The sequence below is a fragment of the Hoplias malabaricus genome, chromosome 9 (assembly GCF_029633855.1).
Source record: "Hoplias malabaricus isolate fHopMal1 chromosome 9, fHopMal1.hap1, whole genome shotgun sequence".
In the NCBI taxonomy this organism is placed as follows: domain Eukaryota; kingdom Metazoa; phylum Chordata; class Actinopteri; order Characiformes; family Erythrinidae; genus Hoplias; species Hoplias malabaricus.
This window is the reverse complement of record NC_089808.1, coordinates 4,563,087-4,576,508: the sequence shown is the minus strand read 5'-3', so window position 1 is coordinate 4,576,508 and position 13,422 is coordinate 4,563,087. Positions and strand designations below refer to the sequence as shown.

At 39.9% G+C, this 13,422-nt stretch overlaps 4 non-coding genes across 4 annotated transcripts; all 4 read right to left on the bottom strand.

The window, feature by feature from the left end:
* Positions 1-8,870: 8,870 nt before the first annotated feature.
* trnas-gcu (transfer RNA serine (anticodon GCU)) lies at positions 8,871-8,952 on the bottom strand. The gene has a single exon. It is a non-coding gene; the product is annotated as a tRNA-Ser (tRNA).
* A 588-nt stretch (positions 8,953-9,540) lies between these two features.
* trnas-gcu (transfer RNA serine (anticodon GCU)) lies at positions 9,541-9,622 on the bottom strand. The gene has a single exon. It is a non-coding gene; the product is annotated as a tRNA-Ser (tRNA).
* Positions 9,623-10,447: 825 nt separating this feature from the next.
* trnas-gcu (transfer RNA serine (anticodon GCU)) lies at positions 10,448-10,528 on the bottom strand. The gene has a single exon. It is a non-coding gene; the product is annotated as a tRNA-Ser (tRNA).
* A 2,608-nt stretch (positions 10,529-13,136) lies between these two features.
* Positions 13,137-13,218, bottom strand: trnas-gcu (transfer RNA serine (anticodon GCU)). Its single transcript has one exon. It is a non-coding gene; the product is annotated as a tRNA-Ser (tRNA).
* Between the last annotated feature and the right edge of the window lie 204 nt (positions 13,219-13,422).

Here is a 13,422-nt window from a genome sequence, read left to right as displayed (position 1 = left end):
ACTGGCAGCTAACAGCATCCAAAATATGCATCTATTCAGATAATCTAGTTTTATTTCAATCTTTGGACTACAAAGGGTAAATCCACACTCCACTACGCTCAGTAGCGGAGGAAGTAACTAAAAGTGTCCATGTTTCATTGTAGTGTAACTTTATGTAGGAATAAATAACTACAGCTTGTGTCCATCAGTGTTACACTGGGCTAAAATTGAAGACAATCTGTACTTTATAAAAAGAAGATAAAAGGATTGTGAATCCCCTAATGAACTGAAGATGTGGTAGGCATGTGCACTGAATGCAAGGAGGGGGGTGGGGGGGGTAGAGTCCAGTGGGTAGTGCTAGGCCGGGACGTGCAGATGTGTGATGCAGCGGACTAAAACCTTGCCAAGGCCTGCTGTGCAGGGTCGCAACCCTTACAGAATCAGTGCTTCTGCATGTCAGAACTAATGCAGGTCTTCCGGATCCCAGCAGAGGGAGAGAGGGGGGATTAAAACAGAGGGTAAGGGGTTCTCCCCAGTTGATTGGGAAATAGCCTCAGTGTGCAGGTGTATGGGCTCACAGTGAGCGGATGTCAGAAAAGAGAGCTGTTGGGGCTTAAACACAAACTCAAACAGGTGCTACATCACATACAACTAAGCAACTGTCAAGAAGAATCATTGTCACTCACTCCTTCCAAGGCTTCAGACAGAAACCCGTATGAGTTCACGTTTTAACCCAACGACCGTCTCGCTCCCGTTTCTTCCACAGAGCGACCGGCCCCAAAGACACAGCTGTCTGTTCACTGTACCACTGTGTGGCAGGCCAGACTGGGGCTTCCTGTGGTATCGTCAATGGGAAAACAAAACGTCTTTGTGCAGGCCGTGATGTGCCAGTCTAGATCGTTTCCTCCGTTCCATCATCTACACTGGCACAAGCAGCAGTCTAGATAATACAACAGAGGAAGTGTTGTAGACTGGCACAACACGGCAGTCTAGATTGCTTCCACTGTTCCATCATATTTACAGAAACAAACTGTAGCGTGATGCACACCGATGTTAGAGCCATGATTCTATAAACAGATAAGAAACAAAACCCATGCTGATCAAACTGGAATTATAAAACAGCGTGTGGTGTCTGGGTTCCTGACGGAGAAGCCACAGGTTGCTGCTGAGACGCACAGTGATGTGTTACAATGTAGGTGTTCCGCTTCATTTTGAGTAAAAACAATCATTTTCAAGGTGAGAAACCACTTTTAATCCTGAAGAAAACAGAAAGACAATGTGCACTTTACAGGGTCAACAACACAAAGCCGTGGTTAATGTATTTATGTAACAACTATTTATTCATTTATTTATTTTTACAGTTAAGCACACGGCACCAAATACCCTTTAATGTAGGATTACCAGAATATGCATTTATATAATCAGTACCTTATAGTGAAACTCATATTTAACTTCTATTTCATTCCTTTAAATGTAAACACTTCGGAGCGGTTTAAATATGAAATGGTTCAATGTTGAATGCGTTTAATTTCTTGGTTTTAAAAATATTTGTTGCAAATATACTTCATAATGCCCCAAAATATAAGCTTTTAGCCTAACAAGTTCCAATCAGGAGAGGTCTGTCTTAGGGTGTTTTTAACCCTGATTTACGACTATTTTACACTTTAAATTACATTACTTATACACACAATTCCACAGTGGTTCCACAGTTACAGACTGTACTTAATCTGTTGCTCTGCTTCAATGGTCATGGCCCCCAAAGGACCCGTAGAGTAGGTGTGATTTAGGTGGTGGATCATTCTCTGCACCGCAACGACACTGACGTGGTGCTGGTGTTGCATCAGTACGAGTGAATCAGACACATTACTGTGGACTACAGTCTGAAACTGTAGAATTATAAAGTGCTCTTGTGTGGTCAGTGGAGTTAACTGACAGTAAATTTAGAAACAAGGAGGTGATCATAACGTTGTTGTTGATATGTCTATACAGTAATGACATATAAATCTTTGAATGTGAATGTAATTTGACTGGTTATTAGATAACGTTAATGAAATCTAACTGTGATGTAGACATTGTGGCTCCTGGTTTCTATCACCACCACTGTAAAGAAACCTGACACTGATGAAAGTCTCAGTAGTGGAATTTCCATCCACAAAAACACCTGAATTTAAGAAGTTCATTCATTCATTCATGAATGAATGAGGGCGGCATGGTGGAGCAGCAGGTAGGTGTCACAGTCACACAGCTTCAGGGGGGTTGTGGGTTCGATTCCCGCTCCGGGTGACTGTCTGTGAGGAGTGTGGTGTGTTCTCCCTGTGTCTGTGTAGGTTTCCTCCGGGTGACTGTCTGTGAAGAGTGTGGTGTGTTCTCCCTGTGTCTGCGTGGGTTTCCTCCGGGTGACTGTCTGTGAAGAGTGTGGTGTGTTCTCCCTGTGTCTGCGTGGGTTTCCTCCGGGTGACTGTCTGTGAGGAGTGTGGTGTGTTCTCCCTGTGTCTGTGTGGGTTTCCTCCGGGTGACTGTCTGTGAGGAGTGTGGTGTGTTCTCCCTGTGTCTGTGTGGGTTTCTTCCGGGTGACTGTCTGTGTGGAGTGTGGTGTGTTCGCTCTGTGTCTGCGTGGGTTTCCTCCGGGTGCTCCGGTTACCTCCCACAGTCCAAAAACACATGTTGGTAGATGGATTGGCGACTCAAAAGTGTCTGTAGGTGTGAGTGTGTGTTGCCCTGTGAAGGACTGGCGCCCCCTCCAGGGTGTATTCCTGCCTTGCGACCAATGATTCCAGGTAGGCTCTGGACCCACCGCGACCCTGAACTGGATAAGGGTTACAGATAATGAATGAATGAATAAATAATAATACATTGTAATGTTAGGATGAGGTGCAAAAGTTACAATATCACTAAAGCCATTATGTGACAATGTGATGGAAAAGGGGATGTTTGAATGAGCAATGAAGTTTCAAGTTGTATAACATCATAGACAGTATCAGACAAAAGACATGCCCTCATGAGAGGAGTTGACTGAAGAGGAGAATAGCATAAGTTTAAGTTAAAGACAATACTGAGTGGAAAGCTACAACAAAATACACAAATGTTTCAAGAGAAAAGGAAAAAATGCTGTTTGTTTCAATGCCACTCCTAATCATAATAATATCATCTAAATTTTCTTCATATAAATGTAGGGGGTGGGAACATGACTTCTTTTCTGTCAAAACGCCATAGTTGCAAATAACATTTTGAAAACGTTTGACTGGAAACATGGCTAACAACAGAATAGCAAGGAAGTTTTGAAAACACACTGCTATTCAGAATTTAATAAAGTAGACCTTAACGTATCACACATCACCTGTGTTTTAACAAAGGGGTCCTAACGAGTGCTCTCCTGTGTTGACTTCAGTCGTGGTTAACAGGAAGTGAAGCAACAGGTTGCTGTAGACAGAGTCAGGGCGCCACCTTGAGGCCATACAGAGCCACCTGCGGGAGTCAAACTCGGGCTGCAGCAAAGTGGAACATATTAAAGTTCCTTATAAAATAACAGGCTTTGACAGTTATGTTCTTATATAAAGATCTACAATCCCCATTGATTATGTATTAAAATAACAAATGGAAAGAAAATGTATAACTTCAGAAATACACTATAAACAGTGCTTTTATTTTTTTATCAATAGGCGAGTGTATATGAAAGACTCAATATGCTATGCTTTATTTTTATGTTGTGAAACACTAGAATTCTAAAATACAACCATAACAAATTATATCTGAAGTTTCATCTTGATATCATATGATGTCATGTTGTCATTTTCCAATCTTCTAATATACAGCAGGAAATTGCTGATTAGGCTTGTTTGTTTATTACTCTATCTCTGATTGCTTAAACTGTAAAAGTGCAAATACTCACACACACACACACACAGGATGTATTTAGAGCGCAGCGAGAAATGTGTGCTGGAGAAACCCGTCCTTGCGGCATCATCTTCGGCCCAGTTTTATTTTTGTTTGCATAACGTGGTGTGTCAATGAGGGGCGACTCACGACTGCAAGGCAGCTCTGTCAGATCACATAGCATCTCTCCCATCACCCCCCCCCCCCCCCCCACACACCCTTCTATTTCATACTGTACTGCAGCTCAAACTGCCCAATTTGCTTTCACTGTGACCTAAAGCCCTTTTTGTCATTCTCATGTGCTAGTCTCTTCCTCTTCCACGTGGGTCTCTATCCACAATCACCTTGTGCTCTGACACTGCCTCAGCCAGCTCTGAGCACTTGTGACCCGCTGACCCAGCACTGACCTCTATTAGGCAGCCTCTCACTAAGCTGTGCTTAATCCTGTCACAGTGTTATTACCGTAATGAAGAGTGTGTGTTAGGTGCGTTATCATGTTGCGTTTGTTTATGTGAAAGCTTTTGTGCTTCATTCACGAATAAATATTGTTTTGTGTAAAATTTGCAATGATAAAGGACACAGATTATTATGAAATGTCACATGTCTGAGAGCTATTTTAACTTTCATGTCTCTGTCTATACCATATCTCTCACAATATCTGTTTTAGTGCAGTGTAGTGACATTCTATACTTGGAGAAAACAGCAGAACGTGCATCTGCTATATGTTCAAACCTTTACAGACTCTTCTAATTAGTTAATTTTTTGTTTTTTTACGTGGGGTATTTTTTGTGAACACGTTTATAAACTGCACCAACGTTTTTGTGTGGTCTCCAGAAACATCAGTTGTCAGTTTGATGGATACAGCGCACCCCAGTATCACACGATGAAGCAGTGTAAGTGATGGAGATACATTCAGTAATTTTTCATGGAGTTAGGAATAATCCAGAACAAATCATCTGCGGTTCCTGACCTGTGCTGTATGACCTCTTGTGGCTAAATGTAATCAACTCCAGTTCCAGAACCGAGTGTAAAGCTTTCTCAGGAGAGTTAAAAAGTTGTTATGCAGCAAATGGGGTCAAACTCCTCTTCAATAGCCTTTATTGTATTGTTTGACCTGGAAATATGATCATCCACATTGCTACATATTTATAGAGAAACTACAGCAATTAAGGCTTTGACCATCATTGTTTTTATTTTAAAAAATCGCAGTTCACGTACTTAAAAAATGAGCTCATAAGGTTATTATATAAATATATGTTTTGTGAAACTTTAACACAACGATTCACACCCAAATGAAAGTGGTGCTGTAATTATTTCAAGTATATACTAAGTAATACAGTAAGTACTGTTAATTGAGATCTCTGATCCCAGCCTCACCGCTGTAAACCCAGGCCAGTTCAGTGTCTATGAATATCACCAGCCTGCTCTAGGCAACAGTTGTGGCATCATCTTATGATGTTGCTCCCGTCTGGCCACGCCAATCCATAAACAAAGTGTAAACAACAGATGCTGCAGTTTATCTCAGCAAAGCACGAGATCATCGTCATTCAAAACCAGCAAAACCCCTCGTCACACCACTGAGTCTATAAATACACAGCTGCTGTAGTCTCTCACACATTTCTACTCTAGCAGCTCTGGATAAATCCTGCAGATTCTCAATGAATATCTGCTTTCACTTTCACTATAATCTAGATCAGTGTAATGCTACATTGAAATGTGATCATTAATGCTTCATCGTGTTTAAATATTTCAGAACAAAAAAGAAAAGTTTAAAAAATGTGTGATGCAAAGAAACACACACACACACACATTATATACACCAATCAACCATAAAATTATGACCACCTCCACTTCGCACTCACTATCCATTCACTCACCTCCACTGACCCCACAAGAGGACATTTTAGTTCTACAATTACAAACTGTAGGCAGTCTGTGGCTTTGTATATTTTCACCACATTCTTCAATGATCGGGACCACCACTGAACAGGTATCATTTTTATGGTGGATCATACTCAACACTGCAGTGATTGACATGGTGGTGCTGGTACAAGTGGATCATACACAGCAGAGCTGTTGGATTTTTTTTAGAAGTTTCTTCACAAACATGTAAATTTCTACGTACTAACTTTTCTCATAAAAGTGAAAGCATAGAGGAATGTCTTTAATGAACTAAGAATACACTCAAAATAAATGTTTAGTTTCATTTTACATTTAATTTGTAATTCACTTTAGGAGATAACTGTCTACATTGCCGTCATACTTCTGAGCAACTTGCAAGAAACTTCTCTGTTTTTTGTGTTGTCCCAATACACACAAAGGAAATAAATAAGTGTATAACAAAACATGTGTAACTGCAATAATTTTCAGGGAGAAATGCTTCATTTTCTGGTCAATTTCTGGTCAAATTATGACCACCTCCACTTCGCACTCACTATCCATTCACTCACCTCCACTGACCCCACAAGAGGACATTTTAGTTCTACAATTACAAACTGTAGGCAGTCTGTGGCTTTGTATATTTTCACCACATTCTTCAATGATCGGGACCACCACTGAACAGGTATCATTTTTATGGTGGATCATACTCAACACTGCAGTGATTGACATGGTGGTGCTGGTACAAGTGGATCATACACAGCAGAGCTGTTGGATTTTTTAAAACTTTCTGCTGGACTGAGAATAGCCCACCAATCAATACATAAATAAATAAATACATAAATAATCCAGTCAACAGCATCCAGTGACCACTGGTAAAAAAGAATACAGACGACCAGTAAAAACTGTGCAGCAACTCTCTGATTTTATGTATAAAGTTGACAAATGATGTGTGTCTAACAGAGCAGACAGTAAGTGGACATGGTTTATAAAAACTCATGTAGCGCTGCTGTGTCTCATCCATTCCTAACAACACAACACATATTAGCATCACCACCACATCAGCATTTCTGGAGCACTGAGAATGATCCTCATATGTAGTCATGGCAGAAAGTGATGGCACCCCTGAAATTGACCAGAAAATGAAGCATTTCTCCCTGAAAATTATTGCAGTTACACATGTTTTGTTATACACTTATTTATTTCCTTTGTGTGTATTGGGACAACACAAAAAACAGAGAAGTTTCTTGCAAGTTGCTCAGAAGTATGACGGCAATGTAGACAGTTATCTCCTAAAGTGAATTACAAATTAAATGTAAAATGAAACTAAACATTTATTTTGAGTGTATTCTTAGTTCATTAAAGACATTCCTCTATGCTTTCACTTTTATGAGAAAAGTTAGTACGTAGAAATTTACATGTTTGTGAAGAAACTTTGGAAAGTGAAATCATGGACCAAATTATGGGGTTCAAACTAACTTTGGCTAAACAGTTTTTTGTCTCGCAGAAAAGACTAGACACATTTTGCCAGTCAAATATAAACCTGAACTACTGTAACTGAAGATAGGATTTTAACGGAAATGTGGAAATTATAAATGAAGGTCTTAAAAATGTAAAGGCTCTTGGTTTTTATCACGTTTTTTATGATCACTGCTGTCCAAAAGTGGGCTCATATCTTATACTCGACATTTTCTTAGAAGCTAACCGAGAGTTAGCGATAAGTTAGTGTCTCGCTTTGCTAGTGTTATACGTCACTAGCTTTTTGGGTTAAATACAATTCACTTGTTAACTTCACTATCCTGCGGCCTATTCTAAAAGTGTTTAAGGGCAGCATAGTAACTGTGGAGCTAAATAATGTTTAACCCATCTTTGTATTATCGCCTGTATTTGTGAGAGAATTGAACCTCGATGGTGTTTTTTTTGGCGCAGCTGCGTTTGTGCTTTCACGCGTCTTCTGAACGTTACTGCGCTGGTGTGTGTTCGGCTAATCTCCGATTATTTGTGTTTTGAGGACTGGTGATTAGTTACACGTGTACGTATCTGTTGTTTTCTTCTTTTAACGCTATGTTTCAATTAAATTAATCCTTCTTAACAACACGGCGCTAACGCGGAGGGATCTATCGGCCACGGGCTGTGGCTCGGTCTCAGCGACTGTGAGTTAATTAAACAGCAGTAGAGTCAGACGTTTCCACTGCTCTGTGTGAGAACACCTTTTACAGTGAAATATTTAAAGCGACGTCTAAACCAGTGTTGCCAACCCCTCAGTGATGTTGGGTGTCATAAAACCATCGCGAGAAGTCGCTAAATGACGTAATCGCTTAATTTGCATAGTCATGTATTTGTAATTGACAAAAAGTGAGTAAAAACAAGAACTAATGAGCTTTCTTCTGATTTTTGTCATTGAAATAGACCACTTCTCAAAATAAGATGGCTTGCGAATATTTAAAAAAATAAAAATAAAAAAATCCACATATGTTTTCATCGCCTTCTTTGACAGTCCACAGTAATTAAGTAATAAATATGTATATATAAATATATATAAAATTATATATATATATTTTTTTTATATATGTACTTTTGATAAAACAACATAATTGTCCCCCATAACAGTTACATAGTTTTCTTAGTTTTTTGTGTTTATTTAGCTTAATGTAAAGTTTAGGGAAAGTGTGTATAGGATACAAGGGTCAAAAGATTGTAGAAAACTGCTCATTCTGCAGTTTTCTGAGAGTAAGGCTATTAATAGGGAGATTGTTCCTCTTTTACGCAGTTAACAGTTGCAGCTGGATGAACAGCTCAGTTCTGGGAAGTTCAAGCCGCTCACTGACCTTTACTTTCTGTGCAGTTCAGATTTATACAAACTGTGTGCACCTGTGTTCACACCCACAGCCCACTGGAGCTACATCTGGATTTATTATATCATAGTCGAGACATAAAATAACATCTCTGAAAGAGGATAGCCTTTGCAGGTTTCTGAATTCACAAGTTCATTTGATATTTTTTTCTGGTAAATGCGTATAAAAACACTTCTGTTACTCGGATTTACCATCTCGTGACTGGATTGTTAAATCGTTCAGTGTGTTTTGTTTTCCAGTGCTGGTGGAGGTCCAGTAGGAAGCTGTACTCAAAACTGAGCGGATCGACGAGGATGGGATTCGAACCCACGCGTGCAGAGCACAATGGATTAGCAGTCCATCGCCTTAACCACTCGGCCACCTCGTCTGCCTGATTGACTCTCTCTTTATTAGGGATAGAGTAAACTTCCCATGACATGCTTCCTTATTAGACATTATTTTTACTGATTTTTTTAAAATTAAACATTATAAATAAAATGAGACATTTTACTTTTTAATAATGACCAGCAGAAAACCTAGACCCGGATTTCACATATTTACTGTGACTCATGTATGTGGAAGTGTAGCTGGGAGACGTGTTCTGCCAGAAAGGAAAATAAAATCACACATTCATTTAAATCCTAATTTATAAAATACAAAATTATTAATGTTGGTTGTGTGTATTTGCTTCGGTGTGGGTGGGGTTGGAAAGAAAAGCTACTTAAAAAGTCCCACCCCATTCTTTCAGTTCTCTTTCCAAACCACACCCCCAAATTGCAAAGAGATCAGTAAACACACAGAGACTAATCTTTGTCGTACAAATAAACATGGACGTCGTTAGACCTGTTTCAGTGGGACTGTAGCCCCTATATGTTCTTTACTACCTCTCCCCAGAAGGCTCTGACTGTAATAAACGCTCTTGTATCTCGGATTTATCATCTCGTGACTGGATTGTTAAATCGTACTCAAAACTCACCGACGAGGATGGGATTCGAACCCACGCGTGCAGAGCACAATGGATTAGCAGTCCATCGCCTTAACCACTCGGCCACCTCGTCTTCCTGTTTCACCACGGACGGTGGTGACTTTAAATCCGGGTGACTGTCTGTGAGGAGTGTGGTGTGTTCTCCCTGTGTCTGCGTGGGTTTCCTCCGGGTGACTGTCTGTGAGGAGTGTGGTGTGTTCTCTCTGTGTCTGCGTGGGTTTCCTCCGGGTGCTCCGGTTTCCTCCCACAGTCAAAAAACACACGTTGGTAGTTGGATTGGCGACTCAGTAGTGTCCGTAGGTGTGAATGTGTGAGTGCGTGTTGCCCTGTGAAGGACTGGCGCCCCCTCCAGGGTGTATTCCTGCCTTGCGCCCAATGATTCCAGGTAGGCTCTGGACCCACCGCGACCCTGAACTGGATAAAGGTTACAAATAATGAATGAATGAATGATTCATACACAGGATAATATGTAAAATATGCAATGCCAATTCATTAGAGTTTCACATAGGGCCCACCCTCTCTCTTTCTACCTGCAGCTACACTTCTGTTGAATCCTACACCTCAACACTAAGGTGATCTGATCTGTCCTTAACAACTACAGTTACTCATTAAGCCTGAATTGATGTTTATGTCCTTTCCTGACGTTATAACTGTGTATATTACAAATACAAATAATTAATCGTAAATAAAACATGTATTTTTTTAATTATCTTTTATTGGGTAATCCATTTAATAGACACATACTTTATTTGACACGTTTGACAAAGGGCTGTATTTATCTGGTCACACGGAGAAATCCTGCTTTGTGAGTGTCGCTCACCGGGCACCAATTCATTTTGTGTTACAAAGAGCAAATATGGACTGAAGCAAGGGGGGTTTAAAGGGCCATAAAAACTGTCAACGATGATGGGATTCGAACCCGGCGTGCAGAGCACAATGGATTAGCAGTCCATCGCCTTAACCACTCGGCCACCTCGTCCCAGGCTGCGGCACAGGGAACATATCAGTTGGTTTAATAACGGGTTTTCTATATTTAAACAAAATTAAAATGTCTTTTAAACTAAAGGCAAGTGCGAAAGTACATTAAATAGTTTTATAGGACTAGGAAAATATCATATTTAGAAAATGATGTATTTGAAATACCATTAAAGCACTGTCACTTCTGTCCCTGTGAAAGATATAATTTATTTATGCTTTAACCTCATAACAACATCTGATGACTGAAACTCGCTAAAAAACCTGTGACAACTTAAATAAAAAATATTTCTTTAAAAAACATTTTTTTTAAAGTTGTAAAATTAAAGTTTTATTTCTGACAGAATCAGGAATTAAAACTACCACAGATGACATGAAAGTGCAAGCAGGCCAACTGTGTTTCCACATCTCACAAAGGTAAACTGTCTTTACTTTTATAAGTCATCAGACCCAAGACTGTCCGATGCCAAGATCTGAAAGAGGACACTAGTCTCTTCAGCCGATTTGAGTCTAACACAGGTCAATGGATTTATAGTTCATTGCTTCTCTGCACTTAATCACATGGTTTCTTTGGCTTTTAAAGGGGCACTTGACACAATTAGTTTTTATGCTTGTGCAGATTAAACGTTGTCTTTCCTATATTAGCTCAAAGACATGAAAGAAAGGTTTTTCTATGGTCAAATATGATCTTTTTGGCATTTCCACTGATTTCTGATTCTTTTTCACAACCCAGTAAACATTTAGCCGTTGATTCAACGTTGAAATAACGTAATGATTGCCGTCTAATCAACGTTCTCTTAAGGTTGAAAATGAAAGTTGAAAAGACGTCCAAACACAGACATTGAAAAGACGACTATTAGACGTATTTTGGACGTCCATTGACGTTATTTATTGGTCTCGAAATAAATTACTTGTATAAAACGCATTTTGGACGTCCACTGACGTTATCGATTGGTCACCACTTAACTAACTTATTAAGATGGATTTTGGACGTCCATTGACGTTCAAAATATGTCCTTGACGGACAGACTACTTTTAGGCATATTGTGAACGTCCAGGGACGTTCCTTGTTTACTGGGAATGGCAACATGCTTCATCACACCTGATCATGAAGGGCTCTGTAATCAGTTGATGAGCTGGATCAGGTTTGTTGACTCAAGTAACACTTGAAGCCATGCCATGCTGCAGGATTTAAGAAACACTGATTAATATTACAGCCCATGTACAGAAACAGTACCGAAGTGCTGAAATATAGGAATTTTAATGTATTCAGCACGAGTAGATTTAAATCCAGCTGTATATCACAGTTGATAAGAAATCCAATATAAATTTAAAACAACTTAAAATGTTATAAAAAGTTACAATTCTTTAAGTCATGATAATGGCTTAATTCTTATGGAATTAGATTTGTGCCAAAAATAATCGCACAAAAAAATTAGTCTCAAACATAAAACTTATAACTTGCAAACAAAATATCCAGCTCTGACATTTGTGCGTGAGCTCTGAGTTCTGCGGGTGCTCTCTCAGTTTTGTGCGTCTGACCCATAAGTTTTGCGAGCATTTTTGGCACAGACTTCTCGCGTGGGCGGGTTTTCTCAGGGGTGCCTTCCCATTGGCTAATGAGTTTTTGAGTGACAACTCAGTGCACTGACGTGTTAAATCATAATAGCCGTTGTGGAATAGGTTCAATACCTTAGTACGCGGGATTCTGAGCAGGAGCTCAAGCACTCATATACAAATATTTAACAAATAAATAGAAATAAATGCTAATTTTTTCAGTTTTATCCTGAGTAAACACAGACATCACTGTGCATTTACCTCAGATCACAGTAAATGTATCTATTTATTCATTTTTTAGACGAAACTACCTCAATATCTACATTGATATCGTCGGACTTCGCAGGTATTTCAGCGTTTTTAAACAGTAAATCACAGAGAGTATTCGTGTTTATGTAAAATCCCCGCTGTGTCTCCCCACTGCTGAGCTGCAACGTGGAGTACGCATGCGCAGTCCAAAATACCTTGACACTGAATTGTCACTTAAAAACTCATTAGCCAATGGGAACGTACCCCTAAGAAAACCATGTGCTCGCAAAACTCAGGGATCAGGCGCAAAAATCTGAGAGAGCTCGCACACAGAACTCGTGCAGCTCGCGCACAGAACTCAGAGAGCACGCGCAGAACTCGAAGCACTCTCGCACAAAAACTGAGAGAGCACGCGCAAAAGTCATGAAGCACAAATGTCAGAGCTGGATATTTTGTTTGCAAGTTATAAGTTTTATGTTTGAGATTATTATTTTTGTGCGATTCTTTTTGGCACAAATCTGATTCCATAAATTCTGAGCTTCACAGTTTATCCAAAACCTCTCCACCATCCACCGTTATCTGTGACAAAGGCATGTCTCGTCCATGAAGGTGTGGTTGTAGAATTCCATTCCTACAGTTCGAGCAGTGAATACTTGATTGGGATTGGATAGGATTTGACTCAAACATGAGCTTTTCAGGCCAGACATAATGCCACTTTTCTGTGTTTAAGTACAAGAAGTAATTATCTTAAGTACAAGAAGTGACTGAAAAGCAAGTACTCATAAGGATATAGCCCTTAAAGGAGTCGACGAGGATGGGATTCGAACCCACGCGTGCAGAGCACAATGGATTAGCAGTCCATCGCCTTAACCACTCGGCCACCTCGTCTGTCTGATGGTTAGCCGTTAGCCTATTAGCTGAGGTGTGGTGTAGTGAGAAAAAACATTAATTGAACGCCACTGACGCACTAGTTGAAATAGCATAATGCTAGCACAGGAAACACCACACTTGTCTAATTCGCCACAGTCCATTATAAATCAGCTCAGACCCAGAGTAGGGTGGTGTAAGTGTTATTACTTACCTTGTGTAAGT